The 12,184-nt window shown below is 40.5% G+C and overlaps 1 protein-coding gene across 7 annotated transcripts in view; it reads left to right on the top strand.

Annotated features, from left to right (window-relative positions):
* Positions 1-12,184, top strand: part of sorcs2 (sortilin-related VPS10 domain containing receptor 2) — a 329,545-nt gene that overhangs the window by 110,032 nt on the left and 207,329 nt on the right. The window lies entirely within an intron of this gene.

The following is a 12,184-nucleotide window of genomic DNA, read 5'->3' as shown; positions in this document are numbered from 1 at the left end:
AGGGTAGAAAAGTACTGTGAGACAGAAACACTGTTTTGTCTTCTCATGGATTTTTTTTGGGGTAAAAACATTAATATAGAATAACCCGACCTTACCCTTAAGGCATGGCTATAATGGTAGTCTGTGGTTTCTGAATTAGAGGTCCTCATGGTTGCACCACTGCTTTTCTTTCTTACCCAAAGTCATGATGGACCAAAGAAACGCAGACCTAAATCAGACAAACTAAACATGAGGAAATTCTCCTGATTCTGAAAGAAGAAATGATTGTTGTAATTCGTCAATCAAGCGGACCTGATTCTGTTCATCAAAACAATGAGACCTGAGTTGAAAAATCAAAAGTTACATTTAGGTAATGAGCTTCCTCTGGACATGGAGTTAAAAAAACAAACAAGCGATATGACCCAAAATAATAAGGCCTTAACTGTAAAACCTCCCCGGCCTGATTTTGTGACAGTATGTGTTGCTGTATGTGTCTGTATCTTGTATATTTATAGATCCGTGAGCTATAGTGTGTTGTATGGCGTGATGCACTGTGGGCGTGTGTTTCTACCACATTGTGAATATACATATAATCTACAGCAGCATGTGCCCACGTGTACAGTTTGTGTGTGCGCAGAAAGCAGGTTATTTGGGTCTGCATGATTGTCTTTGCATGTGTTTGTGTATAGGCCAGTGTAAATGCATGTGGGTGTGTGTCTTTGTAGGTGTGTGGAGGTTTAAGTACATTTGTGTTTTATGTATGAGTTGGCATGTGGTGTTGTCTTTGTGTGTATGCATTGAAAATCGGTTTATCTCTATGCATGTTTGCGTATGTGCGTCTTTATGTGTGTCTGTGAGCTGAGAATGCTTGTTAAGTCCCACGGTGACACACACACTCAGTATGTTGTGTTTGTCTGCAGCAGAGAGGCAGACAGCAGGAGAGATCCTGTAATTGAGGTGTACTGGGTTTCACACAGCATTATCGGTTTGCTGGAATGCATCTGCTGGAAGGTGCGACGGCACACAACACTTTGGTGACGAGGTCATCACCCTGGGACCATATTAATGTTTCATCTGTATCCATTTCCAGCAGACTACAGAGAGTATGAATGATAATTATTCCACAAAGGACATGATCATCATTTCTCTTAAATCTATGTTCCACGGCGGCTCTCAGCCTCTCTGTCTGACTCAGTATTTCATCTCCATAAGTCTGCTACATTAGCCTGTTGTCTCTCGCCAGCAGCAGCGCCCTCCCTCAATAAACCATTAAAGTTGACAGACTAAATTGATATGAGAGGGGCATTTGAACGAGAGCAAACTGCACATCAAATATACCTGTGTTAGCCATTTGGAGAATTTAATATCCAGTGATCCAACCACACCACGTGTCAAACCCTATTTGTAAAATTACTCTGACTTTCTATTTCATTCTGCAACTCACAACTCGGTAAAATATCCTCGTTAAGACATTTTTTTCAAATCACAATTCTTAAATCTTTTTCTATTGCTCTTTTCTATGGCTATCCATATCTGGTGTAATTCCGCCAGATTCAAGGGATTTGTGTCAAAGGTACATCCTGAAATGCGGTATATTATTCCACTAGCATCTATCTGACTGGTCCAAGAAACTCACAGAAGCAAGAATAGAAACATGGGTCATGGGGCGAGGGTGATGGAGCCTGCCGCCATATTGAATATTTGTAATATTTACATTTTCTGCTATACTCATCTTTCCACTTGTTATTTGAACATCTCATATTATCCCTTAATATCAGTGAACATATAAAATCATTTGACATTACATCAACCACATACTCCCTCCCTGCTTTGTCCTCCTGGTCTGATGGATTTCTCTTGCTCTGTCTGATGGCCTTTTGCCCTCCATAGATATAGTGCAGACACTCACAGACATCAAGGTTAATGCTTCTCCCCTCACAGCATCCTTAATGCTTCAGAGAGCAGGGAAAAGGCAAAGTAAAGAGGGAGGAAAGCTTGTTCACTTGTAAGTGGATGGAGGCTGATGGGGATTGCTGTTGAAAGGGGCCGGGCTCCGCTGCTTTACCAGAGGCATATGTACATGAATGAATTGATTGTTGTCTGTGATGGAGATTTGACTTTGAAAAAACTGGAGATTTTCATTGAAAGCACTCATCTGCATGGCTGAGGTGATTTGAAGCCCATTATGTCCGGCCCCGTATCATTTGTATTTCATCTCAGAACAAGAAGCCTTTCAAGGAAACAAAAAGCCCCAAAACCCCAGACAATCAGGCAGAGATTGCATAATGCTCATTTGGCGGCCGGCTGGGACATTTGGCTCTGATTTGGCTCCTCTTTAACCCATAGAAAAAGAAAAATCAGCAAGGATTTGGGCTAATCCTCTTAGCCCGATGCTTTCTCTCCCCCTGCCGACTGGAAGACGAATGTGAGCTCAGGCATTTGGACCCACCGACTGAGCCAAGCCCAGCGCCCCCTCAGCATATTGTAATTGTGAAATGGATAGTGACGGCTTCCTGTTGACTTGTTGGATGATGTTGCTTTTCCCATCGGGCTGCCGGGTTAGAAATCCTGCCCGAGGTCCGAGCCAAGGCAGCCATTGAAAGACAGCGTGATTACAAACTGCCCAGCATCCCTGCTGCCATCTAGTCCATCCTGCTTACTCACATTTTCCAACATCCCTCTTGTCTATGTTGGTTTGTTTTATATTATCTGCATGATTTTTTTAACAAAAAAAGGCCAAAGCTCATTTTCAGATTATAGAAACGCTATTATGACATACAATGCTTTGGCTTTTCCACAGCTCACTCCTCTTTCTCTTCCGTCCCACTGCCCCTCTTCCTCTTTATAATCTATTTCTCTCTTCGCTACCCTCATCTGTCTGTGTCAGCTAATTCATTTAATAGTTATCTGAAAGATGGGATCTTTTCAATATAGCTGCTTTTACCATACCTCCTACTCACACACAATGGACCTGTAGTTCTTGGTGAAAAGGGGTAAAGGCGAACACATAAAGAGAGAATGAGAAAGAGAGGGAGGGAGAGAGAAGACGGTAGGTTAATCAAAGGATAGTTCTTTTAAAACCAAACCAATTCAAGTTGAATAACCTTGGAAACCTAATCAAAATGACATATTTCATAACTTCTCAAGCAGTGTCATAGTTTTTTGGACACTAATGAATAGGGATGGGTCCTGTTTGGATTATATTGATATGAATTCCAATATCGATACCGCTTATCAATACCAAAACTTATTGATTCTCTTGTCGATACTTCTCTTCATAATTCTACTCTCTAATGCTCTAATTAGTTATTTTGGGGATTTAAAAGAAAGGACCACATCATGTAGGCTGTGTATAAAGTAACATTCTTGAAAATCAATCTTCAGTAGCATTATTTTAAATGGGACTGTTCCTCTGACAGCGTTTTTACTTTGCAGTAGTTTGCCTGCAGCCCCATCATCACTCATGATCCACCCCTGATCTGAGTGATATGAAACTGAAACTGAATTGCTGGCCGACACAGAGCTTCTACCTCCCTCAGACCAGAGGTTTCCGACATACACACCTCTCAGGAATATCGAAAATAGACAAATGTTTTAATCAGAAATTGAGTTGGTGAGATAAAATGTGCAGGATTGCTTTATTAGGCTGGGAGTGTTGTAATTTGAGTTTATAGATCAATAAACTGAACCGTGAATGTTGAGCTTTTAACCTTGGCATCGGAAGCAGATCAAACCAGTTGTTGAGAGGATAACTTTGTCAGAGTGGGAAGATCATGGGATAACTCTCTGTTCTCTGTTCTTACCAAGACTTTCATAAAATAATCTCAGAAAATATCAAACTAAACTGAACAGTTTAAATTTGTTCTTTGAATCCTATCATCCTGCTTTGGTGTTTTTTTTTATGATGATAATTTATAGAAACTTTTTCATCCTGTACTTAATGTTTAATCATTTGGTTTGAATATAGATTACACAATACTATGTCAACTCAGCAGACGAAAGTACACTTGCAGTTTATCTGATAGGTTTGTCTGATTTAAAAATAAAAAAAAAGGCCACTCATGGGCCTTCGTATCATTCCAACCTTCATATGTTTTTCCTGCCTGAGTCCCACTCCGACCATCATAGCTCTTCATTTCAGGTGTTATTCATCAAACATTTCCTAGTTTGAAGTGGTGGAGCTCAAATGACATTCAAAAATTAAGGTAATTATGATAAATACTGTCTTTGTGCGTGTTTGCAGTAGCAGCCCCAGGCTCTTTCCCCTGCATTAATGAATCTCCACTCACTCCGGCAGCTTGTTGGCCTCGCTTTTTGACATCAAGTTCTTTTAAACCTGGTTTTGTTTGATCTGGCAGAACAATATTGAATTTAAATGTTTGTTTTTGGACAGGTTTTTCTGTCTGTCCCCTCTTTTACAACATGCAGTGTACGGTCAGTGGACAAAGAGTTGAGGGTGGAGGGCAGTGACTTGGTATGCAGCCTGGTAGCCACACATCACTGTAGCAATTGTCCTCTCTGTCAGTATACCCACTGCTTATAATCTAATTCGAATTCCTCAATAGAAGGTTGATTAAAGACACCCGACACACTGCTCCCTATTATCATTACAGCTGTATCACTGGCAGTAAGTAGACAGTAATAAAGCTGCAGTTCAAGCCAGTTTTATACCTTAGTGTGATGTAAAATGACATAATCTCAGTATTAGTTGGCATTAACCCTTGACGATCCACCTCTATTTTAGGTTATTGCTTGTGGCAAGTCAAAAGTTCAGGTCTGTGTGTGTGCTGAGCGAAACGGTCATCTCCCGCCTTGCTACATCTGCAGTCTATTAAGCCTTCAGCACTACACCTTGGCACATAAATCTCTTCTTTCTTAATATTCTCCAGTTTGTCTGGCCTCTAACCATGGCTTAGTTCCTACCATTGATGGCCAGACCGAACTCTCTGATGACTCTTAAACATAGGGGTGGGGGGTGCAGGTTGGGGGTGAAGTTAAGGGGGATAAAAGAATATACTTTCCAATAAAAACAAGCTGTGGATGGAAGAGGAGGGGAAGCAGACGGTGAAGAGCTGAGACAGCAGCACACACCAAAATTAAAAAATGTGGAATGACCACAGATGGACATATTGGCACTGACATACGAACCATCATTAAGGATTTGTTTTTGTAGAAATTGTCCAATTCCAAGACGTGATTCATGTAAAACCCATGTTAAAAAATAGCTGATTATCCTCTTTAACTGTAACAAAAACAAGACTGTTCCACCTGCTTTAGCTGGGCACTGCAGCTAGTAAGCTGTTGTAGCTAATAAGCTGTGTTCCACCGTACATTTTTACTTGCCTCCTGTATTGAAGTAAAGCTTCTCTACAAACACAGGGATTCATGGTTCAGATCAAGTGGCAACCCACGGTGATGTCGTCCATCGGTTTGTGAACTGCTCTTTTGAAGTTAGCATTTTGGCTGTCACCATTTTGTTTTTTCCGTAGCCAGTCATATTTGGATGAGCTGGGGAGGAAAGAATGTGGATCTGATTGAGAACCTGAAGGCAGTATACACGCCCACCTATACTGGAAACCCAACTGCACCCTAGGCATGTCAATCAAACCAGACGTGCTTGAAAAACATACCTCTCTTTGAGGCCTAATATCTGTTTAATCATGGAATTATTTTCAGACAGACTACCAAAACACTGATAAGAAATAGTCAATTTAATTAATGACACCATGATGACTTGTGGAAAAAAAGTATTGAATTTGTATTTCACTAAAGGAGTTGACACTTTTTGAAATGCTAGTGTATTGAAGCCAGCCCCAAGTGGCCCTCAATGGTACTGCACTTTTAGGCACTACCACATTGACTTTTCAGACTTGGAGATTACTTCCATTTTTATATACAGTCTATAGTGCAAATACATCTTGTGAAAAAACAATGTGAGATGGTCCTATTAGCAAACTGGCTATGCTAACAAGCTCACAACTTTGCTAACTGACAATTACAAAAACATTAGAGAGAAAACAGAGAAAGTAACTTTTCTATGGTGCCGAGCACTAGCCCAGTTGGCTCCCAACCAACAGCAGTTAAAAATGACTAGCTAATATTACGAGTATGTCCGCAAGCAGTGATCATAGTGTGATTGTTTTTTTTAAGTTAAAGAAACAAACATCACAATGTTAAAACTCATTGGAAAGCATTGTCACAAAGCTGAAGACTGGGCCGTTTTCTCTATGCTCATTAAAAAAATTAACATTGCTGTCTATATTTCAAAATGTTCCCAGCTTATCTTGTTCCACCTAAACAAATACGTTTTTCTTTCATTTTCAGTAACCATTTTACATATTTGGAATTTTTGCCTTGTAATTGTTAAAACGTATTGCGGCTAAAGATCCTTTAGCAATAGATCTGCATACTAGCTGATAGACAACACTGGCCAGCAGCAAGCACCCCAATGAATCCACAGTTGAAAACTTAAATGCTTTGTGAAAATAAATTGATAAGGGACAGATCAGACCATTGTCCAAAGAGTTTCCAGAATGGAAATATTTTGACCCTCGAAGGAACACAAATGTGCTCTATTAACTCATTTTCTTAGAGTGAAAAGAAAAGGTAAGGAGGTGACCAAAACATGAGGGTTCATCATCTTGATACCATTCTGCATAGCTTCTGGAAACCTGGCCAGCTGTTGCACAGATATCTTCGTCAGGAGCTGTCCAAGTGTTGCACAAAATGAGTGAACAAACCAACCTTTCCATCCATATTCACCACTGCTACTTTTCTTCAATCCATATGCCCATGTACCCTCTCCATGCATTTTCATGTATGGCTGCATGCAGGCTTGCCATGCCGTGATATCTTGCTTTAACCCAGGTCACCCTGTGGTCCCCAGACTTGGTGGGTTCACCTCACAGCGACCCACTCCAACATATCACACAGAGCCTAATCTAATCAGACACCCCGGGCATGTCGGCCCACAGCCCTCTCACCTTGCACTCAGCACAGACCCATCCAGCCTCCCCCATGGGTGCTCTCTGTCAGCCGTGCTGTGAAAGGCTTCTTATTTCAAGGCCACAAAAAGCCTCTTCAGCCCTAACTAAGAGCGGCAGAGCGATGGAGAGGGCACTCAGACATTAAGAGAGTTTCTGTGTGTGTGTGTGTGTGTTCATGTCTTTCTATACTTATGAAGTAAACCTACAAGGCCAGGACAATGAGAATAATATGGAACAATTACAAAATAAATCTGATTTGATACAAGCATGTGTAACTCAGTAGGTCAAGCCTTGTAACTGTTTGTGCATCTGTTCAGCCGTTTACTGTGTGTGTGTTTGGGGAGAAATGTGTGTATACCTGAGTGGCTGTGGGTGAGCTGAGGTCAGGGTTTGTTGGAGTTATCTTTGAAATCTAGAAGCCAGTCCACAGGGAGCCGTGAGAGGCCGCTGAGGCAGAGCTCAGGGACAGAGTAGGACTGCTGGTGCAGCCCTCATCTTAGATAGTGAAATCAAAACCCTGCCATCAGAACCAGATTAGGAGGGCATCAGCTTCTGATGCACTAAACTGCTGTAGGAGAGGTGATTAATACGTTTTAGCACGTAGTTGGGGAGAATAAGAATCGCCAGTCAATGATATTAGGTGATAAATACTAATCAAACATCCTGTTCTCATTACTGGAGTGTCTTATGCTACAGTTTTGTTAAAGCTGTTGGTGTTTGAGACATACACCCAAGTTGCAACATGATCTCCTGAGTTGAAGAAAGAAGTCATGTGGAGTAGAAAGAGTGTAGGCAGAGTTTGAGAGAGGTTGGATGGGTCAAATATGGAACTATCACCCAGGAGACGGGTGTTCGACCAGTGTTCGATGAGAAAGCAAAGGTCAAAGTGGGATTTCAGGTTATGTAAGTAAGTTCACTTATTTGAATGAGAAACCTGACTGCACCCCAGACATGTCATTCAAACCTGACACATTCCCAAAGCCTACCTCTCTTTGAGGCTGGATGCATTTTGGAATTACTTTCAAAAGTGCTATGACTTAAATTAAGCAATATTACAAGAGAGAGTGTCCTTTTACGTCATTATTGGCACAACAGTGATGCTGTCAGGACTGAGGCACTTGCTTGTATATTGCGATTATACAACAACTTACCAACTAAATAAAATATTTAATCAAAATGTATTCATATTTTGGGGCAATTTGCTCTCAAAGGGATTTTAAGTGTGTGCCCATCTGTGGTGTTTCGGTACGGGTCCTCGGAGTGACAAATAAGGACCAAAAGAGAATAGCTTTTACCAAATGGGTCACATGTAATAGACCTTGTATAAGTAAAAACACCATTATATTGCATATTATATTCAATTCAATTTCAATTATATACCCATTGAGAAGGCAGGGTGATATTTCTAGTGATGAGCAGGGTGTGCTGTTATGCTGATTTGAGCACGAGCCAAATGTACAATTGACCAATCAGATCTCTAGGTCAGAACTAGTTATATAATTTAGCAATAGATACCATAAAGACGTGGAAACAATGGATTGTGTTTGTATTTTGTGAGAGAATGAGAGAAAGCAATTTGAATGGGAGTCTGTTGGAGCCAGATTTATTTTTGGAGCTAGCCCCTGGTGGCCCCAAATGGTATTGCATCCGCATTGGCTTTTGATATCTGAAGGCTACATCCCTTTTTACACACAGTGTATGATTCCATCCTCAAAGGACAGTAAAAGTTTTAGTTGCCTAGACCAAACCTTCATCACAGAGGTGACCAACAAGGAAATACTCACATTAATCCATTTTGTACCAGTCGTTTTGGAAGGCACAGGCAAACAGCCTACTGTAAGACTTGTTAAGCTAAAGAGCCCCTAATTGAAATGTCTTCCAAAGACGGAGCAACAACTCAAAGACAAAATTCTTTTTAGTGAATAAATGAGGAGCTGCTGTGATCAGTCTGCATCACATTTAGGATTGACTGACCGAAACTCCAAACTTGATAAAAGGCAGACCAGATGGAGACCTCTAAATAAGTTAATAATAATCAGATGATAAACAGTCTACGTGAATGAATGAATGTGTGTGGGTGGATCTCAAGTTAATTTTCCAACCACCAGATCCTGGACTGCGGTCAAATCCCTTATAGCGGTGTTTCTCATCATTAAAGACCTCAGAGCAACATGGATGCTCCTTATACATGTTTTTTTTTGTTAACTAAATTCTTTCCCAAGACTTCACTGAGGTTTTATTTAGTCTTCACAGACCAGTCCTTCAGAACCACAAAGTCTAGAAAGAGGGAGTTGGTTAAAGCAGTGATGACATGTGGAATAGGTTGCAAAATACTGACCAGTGATGACAAATTTAAACAGTTATATAATAGCTTCAACATCAGATATAGTTTCCTTCTTTCCACTGGAGACTGAGAAGCATAAAGAAAAGCTTTGTAGCCTCATTTCCATTAAGTCTGACGCTAATATGTGCTGATTTTATGGCTATTTTAGGTTTAGATCATACATTGATTGAAATTCCTTTGGAACTCTTGAGATGTTTGAGTCGCAGCTAATAGAGCAATTAAATTAGCTGGTTGTCAGGAAGAAGTGAATACCATAATCTGAGGACGGTAATTAGGAGCTATTGCTGACAACCCACTCCTGCTGTACTCGAGCCTCGCTCACAACAGCATCACAGGCTTAAACATTTTGTCCACACTTCCTAATTCTGAAAGCCTATTGATCGAAAGTGACACAGCGGCGTTGATTGAAGTGTTGTAGTTGGCGCTGCTTGTTATTTATTCCGCCTTTGTGTGGAGAAATGAGAGGAAACAGCTTTTAAATGAAACCGAGGTGTGCATCCATCACGCTCGCGGGAACAGCAGCCCAGCAGGGAGAGGCAGGAGGATTGATTTGATTGGCTGTCACTTCAGCCACGCAGGCTTGTATGACAGGTTTGACTGGAGGAAGGGAGGGTGGACTTGAGGTAGTAAATGGTTCAACAACCCTGCTGAAGTGTCCTTGTGCAAAACAACTCTGCCCTTACCCAGTCAGTTCCAGGCCAACGACTTCTTCTTTGTATTCCTTCCATATCGCTGCTTGCACTGTTGGAAAGTAACTACGTACGTTTAGAAATGCACGGTTCACTGCCTGTGTCTTTCTATGTCATGCGACTTTTTATTTCTCTTCCACTAAAAATCTTTACTCCACAACATTTAGTTGTATTTGCAGGTCACAATTGTAAATACAGAACGCAGATAAAGATACGTTTTGAAAATACAACACACTGTTTAAGACCACATCAGTGGTACCCAACCTGTATGGCTCGGCTTCAAACAAATAATCCAGTATTTCACAAAAAATACTGGTGGGGGAACAGCCCAAATAAACTGTATATAAGGTAGATAAAATGAGGTCCAACTTTTATGCACATTAAATCCCTGAGTGGAAATGCAAAACATCTGAGGTGGAAAAGTTGATGTATTAATAAAAGCAAAATGAAGCAATGAAAGCAGACTAAATAAATCATGAAACTTCTGCTCTACTGAAGTGATGAGACAAAGCAGCAGATGAAACCATTAAATGAGTGTGGAGTGATGAGGAAACAAACACAAATATAACATCTCCATCAAGTGTTCTGCAGGGTTTTCCATTGTTTCAAACTGGACTAGCCCTTCTTTTTTTAGTTCTGGTTTATTGGTACCAAAGTAGAGAATTATGCTCCTAATGAACTCCTAAAATCTGTATGAGAGAAGTGGATGAAAAATGCATTATTTTACGTTTTATTTTGGTATTTTGTTGGGAAGTTCTGCTAAAATGTGGGCTTCATTTGGAGGGAAAGTTGACTGTTCACGAGAACATAATGTGGGAGCATGCTTCATTGTAACTTATTCCTTATTTCATTTTTAATGGTGAATTGCAAACAAACAATAACAATACCTCCTGTCGATTACTGTTGTACTCTAAATAGTTTTCTTGCTTTAGCCATCACGCAGCATTTCTATCAGTCATGATGACGTTGTAATCAACTAGGGTAAATGGTGGAGGCAGGATGACATTGCTACACCCTGTCTGAAAGTAACTTCTAAGTTTCAACTAACTGGAATCGTCCTTTGAAGCTGCTTTACAAAATTAATCTCAAAGTGGCTCAACTGGTTTCTAATTCACAATGAGAGGTAGTGTGGAAGGAGGTAAACATGCAAAATCACACTCACACACAAACAGTATGTTTTAAGCGTAATATAGCGCTCGTATACCTTAAACCATGTCCATACATCATTAATGTAAACACCCACATTAGCATGCGCACCACCTGCCTACACCAGCTCCGTGTGACTTGATTTAATAAATCAGATGATTTAGAAATCAAACTGAAAATAGGTCTAGAAATCCCCCCAAACACACAAACCCACACACACTCGCACACAACAAGCTAACTGACAGGAAACGTCAGCTAATTCCCACTTCCCCTCAACTTCGCCGGTGAGGGGCTTTTATTAGTGAACCATCACTTCTATATCACACACATACACACTGTGTATATGTGTGTCTGGAAACATGCACAAGGCCTCTACTTCACAGACAAGTACATCTGTTCAGTACACACACACACACACACACACACACACACACACAGGTGGTTGTGACTGTCCGTTTCCCCTAGAGACACACTGAGCTGCATTAATTGGTTTATTTACAGTCATGTGTGCAGGAGCAGTCAGATTTCAGTTACACTGACTGGGTTAATGGTGCCATCATTGGCTTTAGATTGCTCGCATGGTGACTGTTGTCTCATACAATCAGGCCCAAAAGAGGAGAGGTGATTAAACAACAGACACAACATGTCATGTTTAATAGACAAGGGTAATGAACGAACTGTATGACTGTACATGGATGAACGATAATGGATGGCACGTGTTCCATTTCAAATAGCTGCCTTTTTCTATTGTGTTTTTCCTTTCATGCCACACTGCTTGAATACGAGTCAGTTTGATGGATGCTGGAATCCTGTCAGACCAAATTGACTTCCCTTAGTTGTTTGTAGAAAATAAACAAATATTTAAATACAAAATATTAAAAAAGTTAGTAAAATCAGCATAGAGAGAAACCTTGGAAATCTACAAATTGTTTCTGAATTTAAAGGTCATATATGTGAAAACACAATTAACATGTGACAACTGAATTTATTAAGTTAAAGTCTTGACTCAAAGGTTTATGTGACTGATTTTAAACATGATT

The sequence above is a fragment of the Brachyistius frenatus genome, unplaced genomic scaffold (genome assembly GCF_029030835.1).
Source record: "Brachyistius frenatus isolate BFR_SWC_R1_liver_20210118 unplaced genomic scaffold, ASM2903083v1 Contig_274, whole genome shotgun sequence".
Taxonomy (NCBI): domain Eukaryota; kingdom Metazoa; phylum Chordata; class Actinopteri; family Embiotocidae; genus Brachyistius; species Brachyistius frenatus.
The sequence above is the reverse complement of the archived record's forward strand: the minus strand, read 5'-3'. Positions and strand labels throughout refer to the sequence as shown.